This window comes from Pseudophryne corroboree, chromosome 5 (assembly GCF_028390025.1).
Source record: "Pseudophryne corroboree isolate aPseCor3 chromosome 5, aPseCor3.hap2, whole genome shotgun sequence".
Classification (NCBI taxonomy): domain Eukaryota; kingdom Metazoa; phylum Chordata; class Amphibia; order Anura; family Myobatrachidae; genus Pseudophryne; species Pseudophryne corroboree.
The window spans coordinates 761,916,640-761,935,198 of record NC_086448.1 but is presented as its reverse complement, the minus strand read 5'-3'; the positions used below and the strand labels follow the sequence as shown (position 1 = coordinate 761,935,198).

Here is an 18,559-nt window from a genome sequence, read left to right as displayed (position 1 = left end):
ACACACGTACCGACACACAGCACACACACAGGGAATGCTCTGACAGAGGACAGGACCCCACTAGCCCTTTGGGGAGACAGAGGGAGAGTTTGCCAGCACACACCAAAAACGCTATAATTATACAGGGACAACCCCTTATACAAGTGTTTTCCCTTATAGCATTTTTATATATGTAATCATATCGCCAAATAAGTGCCCCCCCTCTCTGTTTTAACCCTGTTTCTGTAGTGCAGTGCAGGGGAGAGCCTGGGAGCCTTCCTCACAGCAGAGCTGAGCAGGAAAATGGCGCCGTGTGCTGAGGAGAATAGGCCCCGCCCCCTTTTCGGCGGGCTCTTCTCCCGGAGTTTGTGAGATCTGGCAGGGGTTAAATACATCCATATAGCCTCAAGGGCTATATGGGATGTATTTTAGCCATAAAAAGGTATTATACATTGCTGCCCAGGGCGCCCCCCCCAGCGCCCTGCACCCTCAGTGACAGTTGGTGACTGTTGGTGAAGTGTGCTGACAACAATGGCGCACAGCTGCAGTGCTGTGCGCTACCTTATGAAGACTGAAAGTCTTCTGCCGCCTGTTTCTGGACCTCTTCAACTTCGGCATCTGCAAGGGGGGTCGGCGGCACGGCTCCGGGACGAACCCCAGGGTGAGACCTGTGTTCCGACTCCCTCTGGAGCTAATGGTGTCCAGTAGCCTAAGAAGCAAATCCATCCTGCACGCAGGTGAGTTTTCTTCTCTCCCCTAAGTCCCTCGTAGCAGTGAGCCTGTTGCCAGCAGGACTCACTGAAAATAAAAAACCTAACTTAAACTTTTATTCTAAGCAGCTCAGGAGAGCCACCTAGATTGCACCCTTCTCGTCGGGCACAAAAATCTAACTGAGGCTTGGAGGAGGGTCATAGGGGGAGGAGCCAGTGCACACCACCTGATCCTAAAGCTTTTATTATTGTGCCCTGTCTCCTGCGGAGCCGCTATATCCCCATGGTCCTGACGGAGTCCCCAGCATCCACTAGGACGTCAGAGAAATAAGGGTGTAGTAAAACATAAAATCGAAATAAATATAGGCAGTGGTCTATTATGGGCTGGTCCAGGGAAGAGTTTGCCAAGCAGGACGTAACATGAGCAGACTGGGGGGCAATAGCATGGGGCAGAGTTTCTTAAACGCATCCCTCAAGGCACCCCAACTGTCCAGGTCTTAGCTATATCCATATGGGGTGCCAGACCCGACCGTGCCCCTCACCCCCATCTCCCTGGAGTGGAGCCTCCTGAACTTCTTGGGAGGCAGGCAAATAATGCTGGCCAGCCGCTCTGATTGTGTGTAATTCACATTCTCTACGTGCGCTCCAGCCCGCAGACAGACAGTGAACGGCTGTCAGCATGCTGATTGGTGGATAGCTGGAGCATACCTTCCAACTGTACGTTTTTGTACGGTACAGTAAAAAAGGGGCTATGTACCTGTTTTCATCGTCTCCCATTCCTATTGAAGCCTATGGGAGCACTGCTTAGCAGTGCTTAGCAGTGCTTACCAGTGACCACGCCCCCTTCCCTTATTTGTACCGATTTTTAGCTCGGCAGTGTTGGAGGGTATGCTGGAGCTATCTGCCCATCAGTGTGCAGCATTCTCTATCTGCCTTCAGCCAGCAGCCAGACACTGAATGACTGTCAGCATGGTGCAGACAGCGATTCATTGTATGGACGGTGGAGAGACGGTGCGGCACCAAAGGAGGGGTAAGTTATGATTATTTAATTTTTTATTCCCATGAATGGATTGGTAGCGGCCCCAGTGCATTGCTTTGTGTAGGGCCTACAGTTTTGTTAAGACGGCCCAGCATACAGTGGTGGTCCACTAGTAAGAGAATACCAAAGCCTTGATTAATTCTTTTGCATTTTCTGTTAAAATGAAGGCCCATTACGCTCCATAGACTAGACCACACCTCCGGCACACCTCTCAATGAATGCCCGCACAAAGCATCCTAGAGCAGACAAATATAGAGCAAAGAGAGAATTACACCAATATTTCCTCCATAGTTGCTTAGTATACAGACTCTAAAGTTCTTGCCCAACATCCATCTTGTCCTGACACCCTGGCTTGGAATCACTGCTATAAAGTTAAATTGTCCAACCCATGCTCTTCTTGCCAAGATGCCTTTCTTGATCATAAATATAATACAGATGGAGCATCTATTGCCCAGAATGCTTTGGGTCTTCAGAACAAAGGCTTTTTCCATCATTGGTACCACCATGCCTTTAATAAACTAAAACACATTTAACGTACTCACCTATACCCACACGGCCTCTGACATTCCCATCATCAAATTGTTTCTGCAGTGCCCGAATTACCACCAGAGAAGTGGTTGGGGCACTAGTGTTGGGGGCTTGGTGACGTTCATTCATCAGCTTTGGCGGCCCATGCTTTGCTCTTCTGGGTATATGCAAGGGTAGGGCATTAGAGATGAAGCCCTTTTTGGGCTTTCAGTTTTAAAGGGATTCCTGACTAGTGACCATGCGCCAGACACCCCGCAATGTCAGAGTAACAGAGAGAGACCTCTGGAGTAACAGACCTGCATTGCCCTCCCATATTTTGTCAGGGGGTTATACTTTTGTCCCTTGAAGGATATTTACTTTGTTGTAACCATGGGCCCGATTCAGCATGGAACGCATCTACGATGTGTTCGCATGCTGAAGCCCTTCTGCAGTGTGTACACGCGTCAAAGCCGCACTACGCATTCGCACACAGTGAGTTACGACAGCATTTCACTTATGCGAACGTCTCTGTGTGATTGACAGACAGAGGCGTTAGCAGAGTGGGAGGGGGCATCGATGCAGCATTTAGACGCCAGTGTTGCGGCGTTGTGGGGGTGCGGTCCAGACAACACAGGCGTGTCCAGACTGTTTGCGGGGTGCGGTGGCTGCGTGATGTCAAAGATGGCGACCCACCGTCTGCCTACGCAGCTAGGCTGCATAGGCAGGGGGCTACCCTTATCATGCAAGCACTTCGCTGCTTAGCACAGCGCTTGCATGTTAGCGGGGGGGGGAAGGGGGGGGACCAGCATGCGGGGCGGACTTGCCCTATGTTGGCCATCCCCCCGCATGACAGTGTAAAGGGTTGTAGTTGTGCTATTTTTTTTGCACAACTACAACTCATTCTGAATCAGGGCCCAAGTTCCAATAACAACTGGTTCACGAAGAGCAAAAAATGTCACGCATCATTTTCATTGATTAGGAAAACAGATGTATGTGAGTCGCACAAATATTATTACAAAAAAATAAGCGTCCGTACTATTCCATTGGGAAAGAATTATAAAATGTAGATAAGTACACTTTGCACTGAAACTGAAGAGCACAGAATAACGGGGGTAATTCCAAGTTGATCGCAGCAGGAAATTTTTTAGCAGTTGGGCAAAACCATGTGCACTGCAGGGGAGGCAGATATAACATGTGCAGAGAGAGATAGATTTGGGTGTGGTGTGTTCAATCTGCAGTCTAAATTGCTGTGTAAAAAAAAGGCAAACAGTATTTACCCTGCACAGAAACAAAATAACCCACCCAAATCTAACTCTCTCTGCACATGTTATATCTGCCTCCCCTGCAGTGCACATGGTTTTGCCCAACTGCTAAAAGATTTCCTGCTGCGATCAACTTGGAATTACCCCCAACATACATACTGGGGGTAATTCTAAGTTGATCGCAGCAGCAAGTTTGTTAGCAATTGGGCAAAACCATGTGCACTGCAGGGGGAGGGGGGGAGATATAACATGTGCAGAGAGAGTTAGATTTGGGTGTGTTATTTTGTTTCTGTGCAGAGTAAATACTGGCTGCTTTATTTTTACACTGCAATTTAGATTTCAGTTTGAATACAACCCACCCAAATCTAACTCTCTCTGCACATGTTACATCTGCTCCCCCTGCAGTGCACATGGTTTTGCCCAACTGCTAACAAATTTGCTGCTGCGATCAACTCAGAATTAGGCCCACTGTAAATTGCAAAACAACAATAACTGAAATTTAGATGATCTCAGCCTCTAACTACTAGAAATAAAAAATGCCACGTGACGACAGGTGGTAGACACCTTGGGCCGGATGCATGTAACGGTGCCCAAGTTCGCCGGCCGTGCGGAATGCCGGCCAAAGTCGGATTGTTTTTAAAGGGGCAATCACTCACAAGGCACGGTTTTGCCTTGTGATTGCCCCTTTACAAAAACATCCGAGTTTGGACGGCATCCCGCACAGCACGGCCACCGTTAAATCCGGCCCCTCTTGTTTAAATTTAAAACTGTATGCGTTATTTTCCCAAAAATATACAAAGAAACAAAAATAAGACATTACAAGCAAGTGTCCTGTGTCACAACACATCCAAAACACAATACACTGTGAAACACAAGTCAGTCATGAGGAGATCATCTACAAGTGCCGGCTCTTCGTATGCTGTAAACCATACTTGCCTACCTGACCCTCCCCATGAAGTAGAAAATGCTCTGTTCATGGACTTTCCTGGTAATGTATGATTGCCATCACCTGTGGTGAAACGCCTTTCTTATCAATTAACTAGCTCACCACAGGTGATGGCAATCATACATTACCAGGAAAGTCCAGGAACAGAGCATTTTCTCCCTCATGGAGAGGGTCAGGTAAGCAAGTATGCTGTAAACAGGTCCTGGGTCAGACCGAACCAGGTTACCCATTTACACTTGCTAGCAGGGCTGGATTCCTGGGTTGAGCTGTTTCCACTAGTGATGTGCACCGGACATTTTTCGGGTTTTGTGTTTTGGTTTTGGATTCGGTTCCGCGGCCGTGTTTTGGATTCGGACGCGTTTTGGCAAAACCTCCCTGAAATTTTTTTGTCGGATTCGGGTGTTTTTTTTACAAAAAACCCTCAAAAACAGCTTAAATCATAGAATTTGGCGGTCATTTTGATCCCATAGTATTATTAACCTCAATAACCATAATTTCCACTCATTTCCAGTCTATTCTGAACACCTCACACTATTATTTTTAGTCCTAAAATTTGCACAGAGGTCGCTGGATGACTAAGCTAAGCGACCCAAGTGGCCGACACAAACACCTGGCCCATCTAGGAGTGGCACTGCAGTGTCAGACAGGATGGCACTTCAAAAAAATAGTCCCCAAACAGCACATGATGCAAAGAAAAAAAGAGGTGCAATGAGGTAGCTGTGTGACTAAGCTAAGCGACCCAAGTGGCCCACACAAATACCTGGCCCATCTAGGAGTGGCACTGTAGTGTCAGACAGGATGGCACTTCAAAAAAATAGTCCCCAAACAGCACATGATGCAAAGAAAAAAAGAGGCGCAATGAGGTAGCTGTGTGACTAAGCTAAGCGACCCAAGTGGCCGACACAAACACCTGGCCCATCTAGGAGTGGCACTGCAGTGTCAGACAGGATGGCACTTCAAAAAAATAGTCCCCAAACAGCACATGATGCAAAGAAAAAAAGAGGCGCAATGCATACTTGCCTTCCTGACCCTCTCCATGAGGGAGAAAATGCTCTGTTCCTGGACTTTCCTGGTAATGTATGATTGCCATCACCTGTGGTGAAACACCTTTCTTATCAATTAACTAGCTCACCACAGGTGATGGCAATCATACATTACCAGGAAAGTCCAGGAACAGAGCATTTTCTCCCTCATGGAGAGGGTCAGGTAGGCAAGTATGGCGCAATGAGGTAGCTGTGTGACTAAGCTAAGCGACCCAAGTGGCCGACACAAACACCTGGCCCATCTAGGAGTGGCGCTGCAGTTTTCTAGCGAGAGGATGAGTGCTTCCATCCTCATGTGAAGCTGAACCACTAGCCATGAACATAGGCCAGGGCCTCAGCCGTTCCTTGCCACTCCGTGTCGTAAATGGCATATTGGCAAGTTTACGCTTCTCCTCAGACGCTTTTAATTTTGATTTTTGGGTCATTTTACTGAGCTTTTGTTTTTTGGATTTTACATGCTCTCTACTATGACATTGGGCATCGGCCTTGGCAGACGACGATGATGGCATTTCATCGTCTCGGCCATGACTAGTGGCAGCAGCTTCAGCACGAGGTGGAAGTGGATCTTGATCTTTCCCTATTTTACCCTCCACATTTTTGTTCTCCATTTTTTAATGTGTGGAATTATATGCCAGTATCAATAGCAATGGCCTACTACTATATATGCTGCGCACAACTGAAATGCACCACAGGTATGGATGGATAGTAGTATACTTGACGACACAGAGGTAGGTAGAGCAGTGGCCTACTGTACCGTACTGCTATATATTATATACTGGTGGTCAGCAAACTGTGCAAAACTGAAATGCACCACAGGTATGGATGTATAGTATACTTGACGACACAGAGGTAGGTAGAGCAGTGGCCTACTGTACCGTAATGCTATATATTATATACTGGTGGTCAGCAAACTGTGCAAAACTTAAATGCACCACAGGTATGGATGGATAGTATACTTGACGACACAGAGGTAGGTAGAGCAGTGGCCTACTGTACCGTACTGCTATATATTATATACTGGTGGTCAGCAAACTGTGCAAAACTGAAATGCACCACAGGTATGGATGGATAGTATACTTGACGACACAGAGGTAGGTAGAGCAGTGGCCTTCTGTACCGTACTCCTATATATTATATACTTTTGGTCAGCAAAATTATGCACTGTACTCCTACTATATACTACAATGCAGCACAGATATGGAGCGTTTTTCAGGCAGAGAATGTATAATACTGGTGGCCACTGGTCAGCAAAACTCTGCACTGTACTCCTCCTATATAATATTATACTGGTGGTCCCCAGTCCCCACAATAAAGCAGCACACTGAGCACAGATATGCAGTGTTTTTCAGGCAGACAACGTATACTGGTGGTCACTGTCAGCAAAACTCTGCACTGTACTCCTGCTATATAATACAGCTGCTCCCCAGTCCCCACAATTAAGCAGTGTGAGCACAGATATATTATGCAGCACACTGAGCACAGATATGGAGCGTTTTTCAGGCAGACAACGTATAATACTGGTGGTCACTGGTCAGCAAAACTCTGCACTGTACTCCTCCTATATAATATACTGGTGGTCCCCAGTACCTGTGGGAATGTGTCCTGTTTTACAGGACACATTCCAGCAGCAGCCAGGGTGCCTGTGTCCCCTGCGGGACAACGTCGCTGACAGCGCTGGGACAGCTTGTCTGTCCCCAGCGCCTGTCAGGGTGTGGCGGCGGGTGTCCGGTGCAGGGATTACCCTTTTCCCTGCACCGGACCAGAGGCTGCGAGGGCATTTGAATGTTGGCGCCCTCCGGGAGCCAATCGCGGCTCCCGGAGCGGCAGCCAATCGGAGAGGGGCGCGGCGAGCCAATCGGCGCTCGCCGCGTCATAGGCCCCGCCCCCGGCGTCTGACGTCAGACGCCGGGCCGAAGCCGAAGACACCGCGCGCGCGGAAGAGCGCGAAGAAGAAAGCAGCCGGGTCCTGGAGAAGAGGGTCGGCGCGCCGGAGCGGAGAAGAGAGTCCGGCGCGGAGAAGAAGACGGCGGCCGCTGAAGAGGCCAGAAGACGTCGGGCTCCTGAAGGAAGATGTCCAGCGGCGGCTGGACGCGGAGCAGCGGAGGCGACGCCGCTGGCCGGGACGGGTCAGCGGCAGAAGAGGGCACCGGAGATCCCTGGATCAGGTGAGGCCTCAGTGAGGCTACCCTCACCCCCTCCCCTTTTCCTCCCTAGACCATCAGGGACGGGCATTAGGCCCGAGGGCACAATTCGGGCACTAGGCCTGGGCGCAGATAGGAGGTTGGGGGTCATCATTGGATTAGGTGGTTTGGGCATTAGGCCCAAGCTACCAGAAAGCGGCGCAGTAGGCGGGCACTAGGCCCGGGGGCAATTCAGGCAATAGGCCTGTGGGAACATTAGAGGGCATTAGGCCCTAGTGTATTTTGGGCAGTAGGTACATATAAGGTGACCCTGGGTACAAGGCCCAGGTCACCCAACGGGCAACAAGTTAGGCGGGCGCTAGGTCCGTGGGTGAAGTCAGGCCTCTGGCCTGTGTGCAGCTAGGGGGCGCTAGGCCCAGTGAATAAGACCCCTGAGGTGAATAAAGGTGGCACTGGGCGCTAGGCCCAGGCCACCCTGAGGTATTTAGGTAGGCAGGCCTGGTGCCCACATAAGGGAAGGTACAGGAGGTGGGTAGGCCGTGCGGCGCCCATCCCCTTTCCAGCGGGAGGGATTTAAAGGGACAGCACCGTGTGATCTGGTATTCCGATATTGTGATGTATGTTGTTACCGTGCAGGGCAAAGTGTCTGTGTTGTGTAAGTTGTGCATAGTTGTGTCGCACCACCCACACGAGCTAGTTTGAGGGCTCTGTTTATGTAGCTAGTGTAGCGGACGCACACTAGGGTAGTTCTTGGCCCTGCACGGCTGTTTCTCTTTGCCTCCTTACAGGGACCTGTAAGTGGAGAAGATCGGAGTGCAAGACTTGTGACGGTGAGTAGCATCCGTGTACGATTGTCCCTTGTCTGTCCCCGAGCGCCGGAGTCGGGATTGCTCACGGACGTGAGAATCCTTTTCATCACACTACGTGCGAGAGCGCGAGTGTGTGAAATCTGGGTAGCTGAGGCTTTGTGCCGGTGATGACCTTTCACCCAACCGGTGAAGGTCGCGGTCACCCCTGGGGTATCCCCTTTTCCAGTGGAAGAAGGGTCGATACCCCCCTTGAGGTAACCTATTCTCTCCTCAGCTCGATCGTCGGTCAGCTCCGAGAGGGAATCGCCGTGTCCGGATCCGATTGAAGATTGCCAGGTCCGTTGAAGGTTCCGGTACCTGAAGGTGAGAGAGAGCGGCGCCTGGTGAGTACCGAATCTACACCTGCACGGCAGCAGGCACCACCACACGCGCAGCCGCACCTCTTACATACCCACAATAAAGCAGTGTGAGCACAGATATATGCAGCACACTGAGCACAGATATGGAGCGTTTTTCAAGCAGACAACGTATAATACTGGTGGTCACTGGTCAGCAAAACTCTGCACTGTACTCCTCCTATATAATATACTGGTGGTCCCCAGTACCCACAATAAAGCAGTGTGAGCACAGATATATGCAGCACACTGAGCACAGATATGGAGCGTTTTTCAGGCAGACAACGTATACTGGTGGTCAAGTGGTCAGCAAAACTCTGCACTGTACTCCTCCTATATAATATACTGGTGGTCCCCAGTCCCCACAATAAAGCAGTGTGAGCACAGATATATGCAGCACACTGAGCACAGATATGGAGCGTTTTTCAGACAGACAACGTATAATACTGGTGGTCACTGGTCAGCAAAACTCTGCACTGTACTCCTATATAATACTGGTGGTCCCCAGTCCCCACAATAAAGCAGTGTGAGCACAGATATATGCAGCACACTGAGCACAGATTTGGAGCGTTTTTCAGGCAGAGAACGTATACTGGTGGTCACTGGTCAGCAAAACTCTGCACTGTACTCCTCCTATATAATACTGCTGGTCCCCAGAATAAAGATATGCAGCCCCCTGAAACAAAGTGAGAGGACGCCAGCCACGTCCTCTTACTATCATTTCCAATGCACGAGTGAAAAATGGCGGCGACGCGCGGCTCCTTGTATAGAATCCGAATCTCGCGAGAATCCGACAGCGGGATGATGACGTTCGGGCGCGCTCGGGTTAACCGAGCCATACGGGAGAATCCGAGTATGCCTCGGACCCGTGTAAAATGGGTGAAGTTCGGGGGGGTTCGGTTTCCAAGGAACCGAACCCGCTCATCTCTAGTTTCCACAGACAGAAATCACAAGTTCATGTGCAATTACCCGGGATTTCTTGTCAGTGGAAAAAGGGTATGAGATACCTCACACAGCTCAGGGACAGGAGAGCACTGAGCAGCCGGATTCCTGTCCGCCTACAACAAGCACAGAGCTCACAACAGGTACTGACTGCCCGTTTGTTGCATGGTCATTAAGACTATCTGAAGTCTTGAAAAGCACTTTCACAAGGATATCTGCAATACTACGCCTTCTGAGAAAACCCCTTTATACCATACTCGGAAATGATGCCTTCACAAAAAGCTATTAAGAGTAGAGAACCTCATAACTTGTTATTAACATGCGGAATCAGTAAGAACATTTCCAGCTTCCGTAAATGTTATCCACCTGATTGTTTGCTAAACCCTTAACTTATATAGCTTGTGTGTGTACACTGTTCTTATTGTGTTGTCTTTAACCTTGTACACATCATAGTGATGAATACCTAACATTGCGAATTCTTGTAGGCATCTATTCTATATACAGTATATAATGTGAGATGGCAGCCTGAAATTTTGGTCTTGACAAAGGTTCCATAGAGGACCGAAACGTTGACCTGGACCCTCTAAATTATGTAAGCTGTACTAAAGAAATCTTATTTTCACTATTGAAGAAGACTGGTGAGTGCGTCCCTTGTCACTTTATATATATATATATATATATATATATATATATATATATATATATATATATAAGATCATAGAAAAAATGACAAGATCCCTTTGGCCTATCCAGGAGCGTGTTAATGGTCTAGTTTGCACCAGCAAATTTGTTAGCTAATGGGCAAAATGGATGGTCTTCGGTTTGCCGGCTGTCGGGATCCCGGCGCACAGTATACCGACACTTTTTCTCCCTCTTGGGGGTCCACGACCCCCCTGGAGGGAGAATAGATAGCGTAGCGCGCCATCGTGCCCGCAGCGTGGCGAGCACAGCAAGCCCGCAAGGGGCTCATTTGTGCTCGCCCAGCTGTCGGTATGCTGGTGGTCGGGATTCCGGCACCGGTATGCTGGCCGCCGGGAGCCCGGCCCCTGGCATACCCTACTACACCCGGGCAAAACCGTGTGCACTGCGGGAGGGGGGGGGGCAGATATAACATGTACAGAGAGAGCTAGATTTGGGTGCGGTGTGTTCAAACTGAAATCTAAATTGCAGTGTAAAAATAAAGCAGCCAGTATTTACCCCGCACAGAAACAATATAACCCTCCCAAATCTAAAGGCCTATATAGACGGGAGAGATGTGTGCTGAGCGATGCGGGGAAGGACGGGGGGCCGCTCATTTCACCCAGCGGGTGAAATGAGCGACGTGCTAGATTGTCTAGCACCAGTGATAGCAATGTGCGGGGCCGCGCATCGCTATCGCTGAGGGGGCTACACACAAGTGATCTTAGATTTTAAGCATGGATCTCTCCGTGAGTACCCCCCTTAACTCTCTCTGCACATGTTATATCTACCCCACCTGCAGTGCACATAGGGGGTAATTCAGAGTTGATCGCAGCAGCAAATTAGTTAGCAGTTGGGCAAAACTATGTGCACTGCAGGGGGGACAGATATAACATTTGCAGAGAGAGATTTAGATTTGGGTGGGTTATTTTGGCTGTTTTATTCTTACAATTTAGATTTCAGTTTGAACACACCCCACCCAAATCTAACTCTCTCTGCACATGTTATATCTGCCCCACCTGTAGTGCACATGGATTTGCCCAACTGCTAACAAATTTGCTGCTGTGATTAGATCTGAATTAGGCCCTAAGGGGGTCATTCCGTTGTTCGCAGCGCAGCGATCAGGCTAAAAATCGGCATTTCTGCACATGCGTATGGGCCGCACTGCACACGCACGTCGTACTTTCACAAAAGCCAATGTAGTTTTACACAAGCTCTAGCGATGCTTTTCAGTCGCACTGCTGATCGTTGAGTGATTGACAGGAAGTGGGTGTTTCTGGGTGGTAATTGGCCGTTTTCGGGGAGTGTGTGTAAAAACGCAGGTGTGCCAGATAAAAACGCAGGAGTGGCTGGGGAAATGGGGGAGTGGCTGGCCGAACGCAGGGCGTGTTTGTGATGTCAAAACAGGAACTAAATTGTCTGAAGTGATCGCAAGGTAGGAGTAGGTCTGTAGCTACTCTGAAACTGCACAAAAATTTTTTGTAGCAATGCTGCGATCCTTTTGTTTGCACTTCTGCTAAGCTAAGATACACTCCCAGAGGGCGGCGGCTTAGCGTTTGCACTGCTGCTAAAAGCAGCTAGCGAGCGATCAACTCAGAATGAGGGCCTTAGAGAGCAGAAGGACCGTGTGCAGTCTCCAGCCAGGGCCCCCACCTCTCTCATGCTGGCAGCCGGGCAGTGTAGTGTGTCACTGCGCCGGGCAGTGTAGTGTGCCACTGCGCCGGGCAGTGTAGTGTGTCACTGCGCCGGGCACTAATAGACTCTAGCGTGGTGCTAGAGTCTACAGCGCATGAGCAAAACTCTGGAAAAAGGACCGCCGCACCATTTTCCCCGGTTGATTTTGCAGGGCTGCCGTAGCACCTCTGAGGAGCTGAGTACTGAAAAAATGGGTGCAGTGTGTGCGGTGTAGGCCCCCTGGACCCGTGGGGCCTGTGTGCATTGCACACACTGCAACAATTATAGATATGCCACTGGGCCTATCATACAGCAAGATAAAGATCTTGAAAATGGCAAGCAATGAAATATTATGCCCTGTTACAAACAGTGGAAGAATATTAGGGACTTCACAGTCATAACAGACATTACTGACCATTTAATCACCAAGAATGCGACACAGAAAAAGACAGGTGGATGCTATAAGTGCATAGGATGCACCAGTTGCCGACATATGATTGACATGAAAGTTTTTTTTATCATCCTCATACCGATTGCAAGTATGACATCAGACACATGTTGACCATACTTTTATGGTGCAAGGACACCTTTAGGGGCGGGGCTGGGCTGTCACATCACTAGGCCCCGTCCCCACTATGGCAATGCCACAAGTTGTGGATCAACAGGGAGGAGTTAAATGCAGCAGATTCACTTCATTTAGCCCCGCCCTCATACAGAGCTGCAAATAGAGGGTCATTCAGACCCGGCCACTGATGCGACCCGCAGACGCAGTTTGCCGATGGCGGAAACACACTTTGCGGTCGCATCCCTGATGTATGCTACAGCAATGGGATTGACAGCAGCGGGAGTTTGTGGGGCGGCGAAACGGCGTTGGGGGGGCAGGGTGAACAGGGGTGGGCCAGGACCATTTTCGGGGTGGCTACATGACACCACACACAGCCGCTCCTATAAAAGAAATGGTCGCTGACCTCCTGACACAACTTTAGATCTGATGTGTCCGCAATGCGTCCGCATAGCCTCACACATGCTGGGAGGCCTTGCCCTGTGCTGGGTGGCCTCCAGCCTGTGCAGAGATGAACGCAGATGGCTACATACGCCAATAACCCCAATAATCTCCGCAGACTGCCCATATCACAAGGAAGTGGGCAGGATGCAGATCTGGGCCATTCTTCCATGGGTGTGGGGTATTACCTGAAAAATCGGCAGTCTCCTGCAACTTGCAGGAGAGTAGGCAAGTATGATGTTGACTTATACAAGTATGTTTATCATCGTTATGATCAAATGCCTTTGTGGCTTCTATTACATAGGTAAGATTGTATGGTCTTTTAAAGAACTTTTAGCCCATCACAGAACGGCGATTAGAGCGGCACTTAATGGCATGATATCAAAGCAACCTGTTGCCAGACACAATGGGGCAGATGTATTAAGCCTGGAGAAGGGATAAAAAAGGGATAAAGCCGTGATAAGTGCAAGATGATAAAGCACCAGCCAATCAGCTCCTGTCATTTTTCAAATCCGTAATGATTGGCTGGTGCGTTATCACCTTGCACTTATCACTGCTTTATCACTTTTTTATCCCTTCTCCAGGTTCATGCATCTGTCCCAATGCGACTTGTAATAAGCATGTAATAATTGATCATATACTCCAAAATATTAGAGAAGGAGATAGCGATAAAATATTACCTTGTGGACTCATGGGGATAGTATCGGGATACTAGCGCTCGGGATACCTGCAGTCAGAATGCCAACTACAGCATCCCTACGCTCAGGATCCTGACACCCAAGTGTTGAGTATACTATCCCTAATCCTAACCTCCCTAACCCTCCCTGCCCACAGCCTGACCCCAACCTCCCCTTCCCCCGCAGCCTAATCCTAACCCTACCCAGTGCGGCTTACCAGCGCCGACGTTCGTTTCGGATCCCAACGTTCGTTTCGGATCCCAACGTTCAGGATCCCAGCGCCGGCATTTTCGTCCATGTCGGGATCCCTGTAACAGTATTTCGATCCATGTTGGGATCCCCACGTCGGTTTTCCAACTGCCGGGATCCCTAACACCAGGATCCTGACCGGATACCAACTGATAATCATTTAACATTTAATGTATTTTTATGATGTAGGCATATAATTTATGATAATTCTCTTGTTATATAGATTGTATCTTTTTTAAATATGCTATAGGGGTCTAATAACTCATTGATACCGTTCCCTGATATACGGCAATGTACATACTGTACTACCTTACTCTATGGCCTATAACACTGTTATTGTAGATGTGCTATTTGTAAAAAAAAAAGAAATCTAAATTCTAATTGATTTACACTAAGGACAGTCTGTTTAAATTATCTTTTAAACTTAGGGGGACATTTACTAAGCAGTGATAAGAGCGGAGAAGTGAGCCAGTGGAGAAGTTGCCTATGGCAACCAATCAGCACTGAAGTAACATCTATAATTTGCATACTATAAAATTATACAGAGCTGCTGATTGGTTGATGGGGCAACTTCTCCACTGGCTCACTTCTCCGCTCTTATCACTGCTTAGTAAATGTTCTCCTTAGTCTCTGTTTTAAACAGTTGAATGTGGTGGAGGATTCTCAATTTCTCGTCTGAAGCGTCTGGCTACAGGAGCGTGGCTTGCTGATGCTGTACTGGATACCAGAACTTGAGCCTGCATGGCAAATGGAGCCACAGGAGACCGGCATATTTGATAACAGATTGGGGGGGAAGGATTCACTAAGGGACAAATTTTGCTGATTAGCAATTTTTCCAGTGATAAACCCCTGATTTTGCAAATCAGAGATTTACTAAGGGCTAAATCACATGGATATCACACAGAAATCGCATGTCAAACATTAATTCACATACCAAATGAAGGCATCTCGCCATCGGACCATACATCGTTGGATTAACATTGACATCATGTTTGCAAACTTGCACCAAAATCGCAACACAATTGACTATACCAATACACTCACCTGAAGCCTGTATGGATCAGTGAGATCCATGCAGGCTTTTGTGTTGTAAGTGAATTAAAGGGTTAATAAAAAATAAAAATAAACAGCGTGGTCCCCCCAAAAGCATAACTAGCACCGGGCTGTGTGAGACAGTCCTGGTTTAGGAAATATGGAGAAAGAACGGTGTGGGGGTCCCCAATATTTCAATAAACCAGCAACGGGCTCTTAAGGGTCCCCAGGCCAAAGCATTCATCCCCCCAACTAATCACCACACCCTTGGGATTCCTCGGAGAGTGGGCATCCCCCAATAAAGGGGGCCTCCCTCTCGAGGATCCCCCAGGGCTGTACATACAGCACGGCTCCCACAAGTGGTGGAACCATTGAGAGTTTTGTCACTTGCAGAGCCGTCAGCCAATCAGTGGCCGCTACTGTGGGAACAAGCTGCTGATTGGCTGTGAGTGGCAAGACTGTCAACAGCCTGGCTGCATAAACAAATTATCTTGACAATTTCCTTGTATCACACATTTGCTAATTTGTCTAACAGCTTATAGCCTAGCGTAGCATAACTCTACACTATACAGAACAATATCTAGTATCTCTTTGAGAACCAAACAACAGTGTAGCTTTCCAATGGCTCTTTCTCTATACTGAGACAGGTTGAACAGACGTCCCTTTACAGAGCGCCTTTCTTATGAAATTTCCTACAAAGGAATAGTATATGAGGAGCTACTGTAAGTGTCACAACAGCAAGTAATGCTATTGAGCATGGTACAAATATATTAGAAATTGGAAGCGTTTATTACATTTTACTATTTTTGAATAATGAGGGTCTATCGTGTAAGGTAGCATATGGCAAACTGTGTCTCTTTATTACATATTAATAGTCTAAGGCAGGGGTGTCAAACTCGTGGCCCTCCAGCTGTTTTGGAACTACACATTCCAGCATGCCCTGCCACAGTTGCAGCCGTCCCTAATACAAAATAGATGGCAAGGCATGCTGGGATGTGTAGTTTCACAACAGCTGGAGGGCCGCGAGTTTGACACCCCTGGTCTAAGGCATACTTGCTTCATACTTGCCCCCGTTCTGCCTCTGGCCCGCCCCCCTCTGCACGTCACCTCACTGCCTGTCCCACTGCTGAGCCGACCGGCTCCTCTCTCCCGGAGAGAGAAGCCCAAAAGTCGGCAAGTATGACTAGCTTACTTTAAATTTCTTCTCTCCGGGCTTCTCCCGAAGAGGAGACACTGCAGGAGACTTTGGGGGGCGAGCTGTGACATCATCAAGCGATTTGCGTCATTTTAACCCCTTCCCCACCCCATGGACCCGCGAAAACGGGAGATTATCTCTCCATCCTGCCCGCATCACTAGGGTGTGAGCAGGATGTGGCTACCCAAAAAAAACGTGAGCCTCCCGCAGCTTCCGGGAGAGTAGGCAAGTATGGTCTAAGCCTCTAAGGACTTTTCCTTGTCACTTTCTTAGCTGTAAACATACATATGCATACCTCCCAACTTCTGCCCCTCTGGAACCGGGACATGCCGCACTGGAGGCTTACAAGGGGACGTAGCTTCGAGGAAAGGGGCAGAGTCTCACGGCAAGGGGCGTGGCCTATTGCAGTGACCCCGCATTTTCGTCATTTTGGGGGCATGTCCAGCGCTCCATGAGCTGATGGACAGCCCTCGGCTCCCCTCCTTGCGCTGACAGATGCAGTGTGCATGCGCACGGCATCTATTCAGTGTGATCACCGGCTGCTTTGCAGAGCAGCGGTGATCACAGGATCTCCCATCAGCCCCCCCCAACCCCCCACCCCCGCCCGCGGGCCACTGCAACCCGCAGGAGGGACAGCAGGACAGTGTCCAATTAATCTGAAGCTGAAATCGGGACAGTTGGAGGTATGCTTATGCTGAAGGAAAGGAGCCTACGGGGGTAATTCAGAGTTGATCGCAGAAGCAAATTTGTTAGCAGTTGGGCAAAACCATGTGTACTGCAGATGGGGCAGATATAACATGTGTAGAGAGAGTTAAATGTGGGTGGGTTATTTTGTTTCTGTGCAGGGTAAATACTGGCTGCTTTATTTTTACACTGCAATTTATATTTCAGTTTGAACACATCCCACCCAAATCTAACTCTCTCTTCACATGTAATATCTGCCCCCCCTGCAGTGCACATGGGGGGTCATTCAGCAGCGATCGGGTCTGAACTGCGCATGCGCCAGCGCCGCAGTGCGCCAGTGCATGCCAGACAGCCGATGGCTGTCTTTAGCTAGCGATCGCCTCTGCCTGATTGTCAGGTAGAGGTGGTCGCTGGGCGGGAGGGGGCGGTCCGGGCAATGCAAGCATGCCTGGACCGTTGGGGGGGGGGGCTGCGGCAGCTGCGTGACATCACACGCAGCCGCTGCGACCCGGGCAGCGACAAGTAGCTCCCTGACAGCACGCAGGAGCTGCGCTGGTGGGGAGCTACTCACATCTGTTACATGTTACATCTGCCTCCCCTGCAGTGCACATGGTTTTGCCCAACTGCTAAAAAATTTCCTGCTGCGATCAACTTGGAATTACCCCCTATGTGTGTAGTGACAGGTCAAATTATCCTTAGCAGATATCAGGTATACCCAGGGAGTTGCACTAAGCTCGCCCCTCTTAATGGTTGCAAGGATTACTTAGCTGAGATACCTTCTCCAATCCGCGCAGCAGGAATACTTTTTCACTGGCAGGACTGGTAACTCCTCCCATCCAAATCGCTGCCACCTCTGTACTGCCTGACGCGGATCCTACAGCCGGTGGCCGCCTCTCTCACTGTCCTCTATACAGTCTTGTGGATTGCAGAGCGCCACCCAGCTTCAGCTCTGCCCTCCGCAAACAGTGGTTTCCACCTCTCCACTGGATGGGTCACTGTTCACAGCGACTAAACTACAGCTCCTTCACGGAGTCCAGAACCAGCGCCTCTTTCCCCAAGTACAGTGACACAGGGGATTATCGCTGTCCTCTAGTGAAAATGTCACTCTCCTTGTCTCTGTCTCTGTCTCTGTCTCTCTCTCTCTCTCTCTCTCTCTCTCTCTCTACCCTCAGAAAAACTGTTTAACCGCTTCCCAACTGCTCCTTTCACAGTTGATAGGTCAGACGGGCTCCTTCCTGCTGCCAGCACATGGCAGCCCTCCGGGACAGTCCAGTACAATTGCAAGACCAGCAATAGTAGTCTCTGTCTGCAACCCGGCACATTCAACACTCATGTATTATTCATTTTTTCCTATTAGAATAGAAACAAATGCACATATTGGGCCAGGTTTCCGATGCGGTCACAAAGCAGCTATTGTACGCACATTGATCGATGTTTTCTTACTGCGCATGTGTCTGAGCCGCAGTCACGCGTGCAGTGAGTGAATTGCGATGGCGGTCGCACTGAGGAATTAGTTGCAAAGTGAGTGACAGGAAGACAGCGTTTGGGGGTGGGACGGGGAGTGGTCGGGTAAACGCAGGCGTGTCATGGTCAT

General features: G+C 49.2%; 1 protein-coding gene across 1 annotated transcript in view; it reads right to left on the bottom strand.

Annotated features, from left to right (window-relative positions):
• PABPC1 (poly(A) binding protein cytoplasmic 1) overlaps positions 1–18,068 on the bottom strand; it is a 169,388-nt gene extending 151,320 nt beyond the window's left edge. The window contains exon 1 of the mRNA XM_063924208.1: positions 17,742–18,068. The gene's annotated coding sequence lies outside the window, so the exon portion shown is untranslated. The remainder of the gene's footprint in view (positions 1–17,741) is intronic.
• Positions 18,069–18,559: the final 491 nt, after the last annotated feature.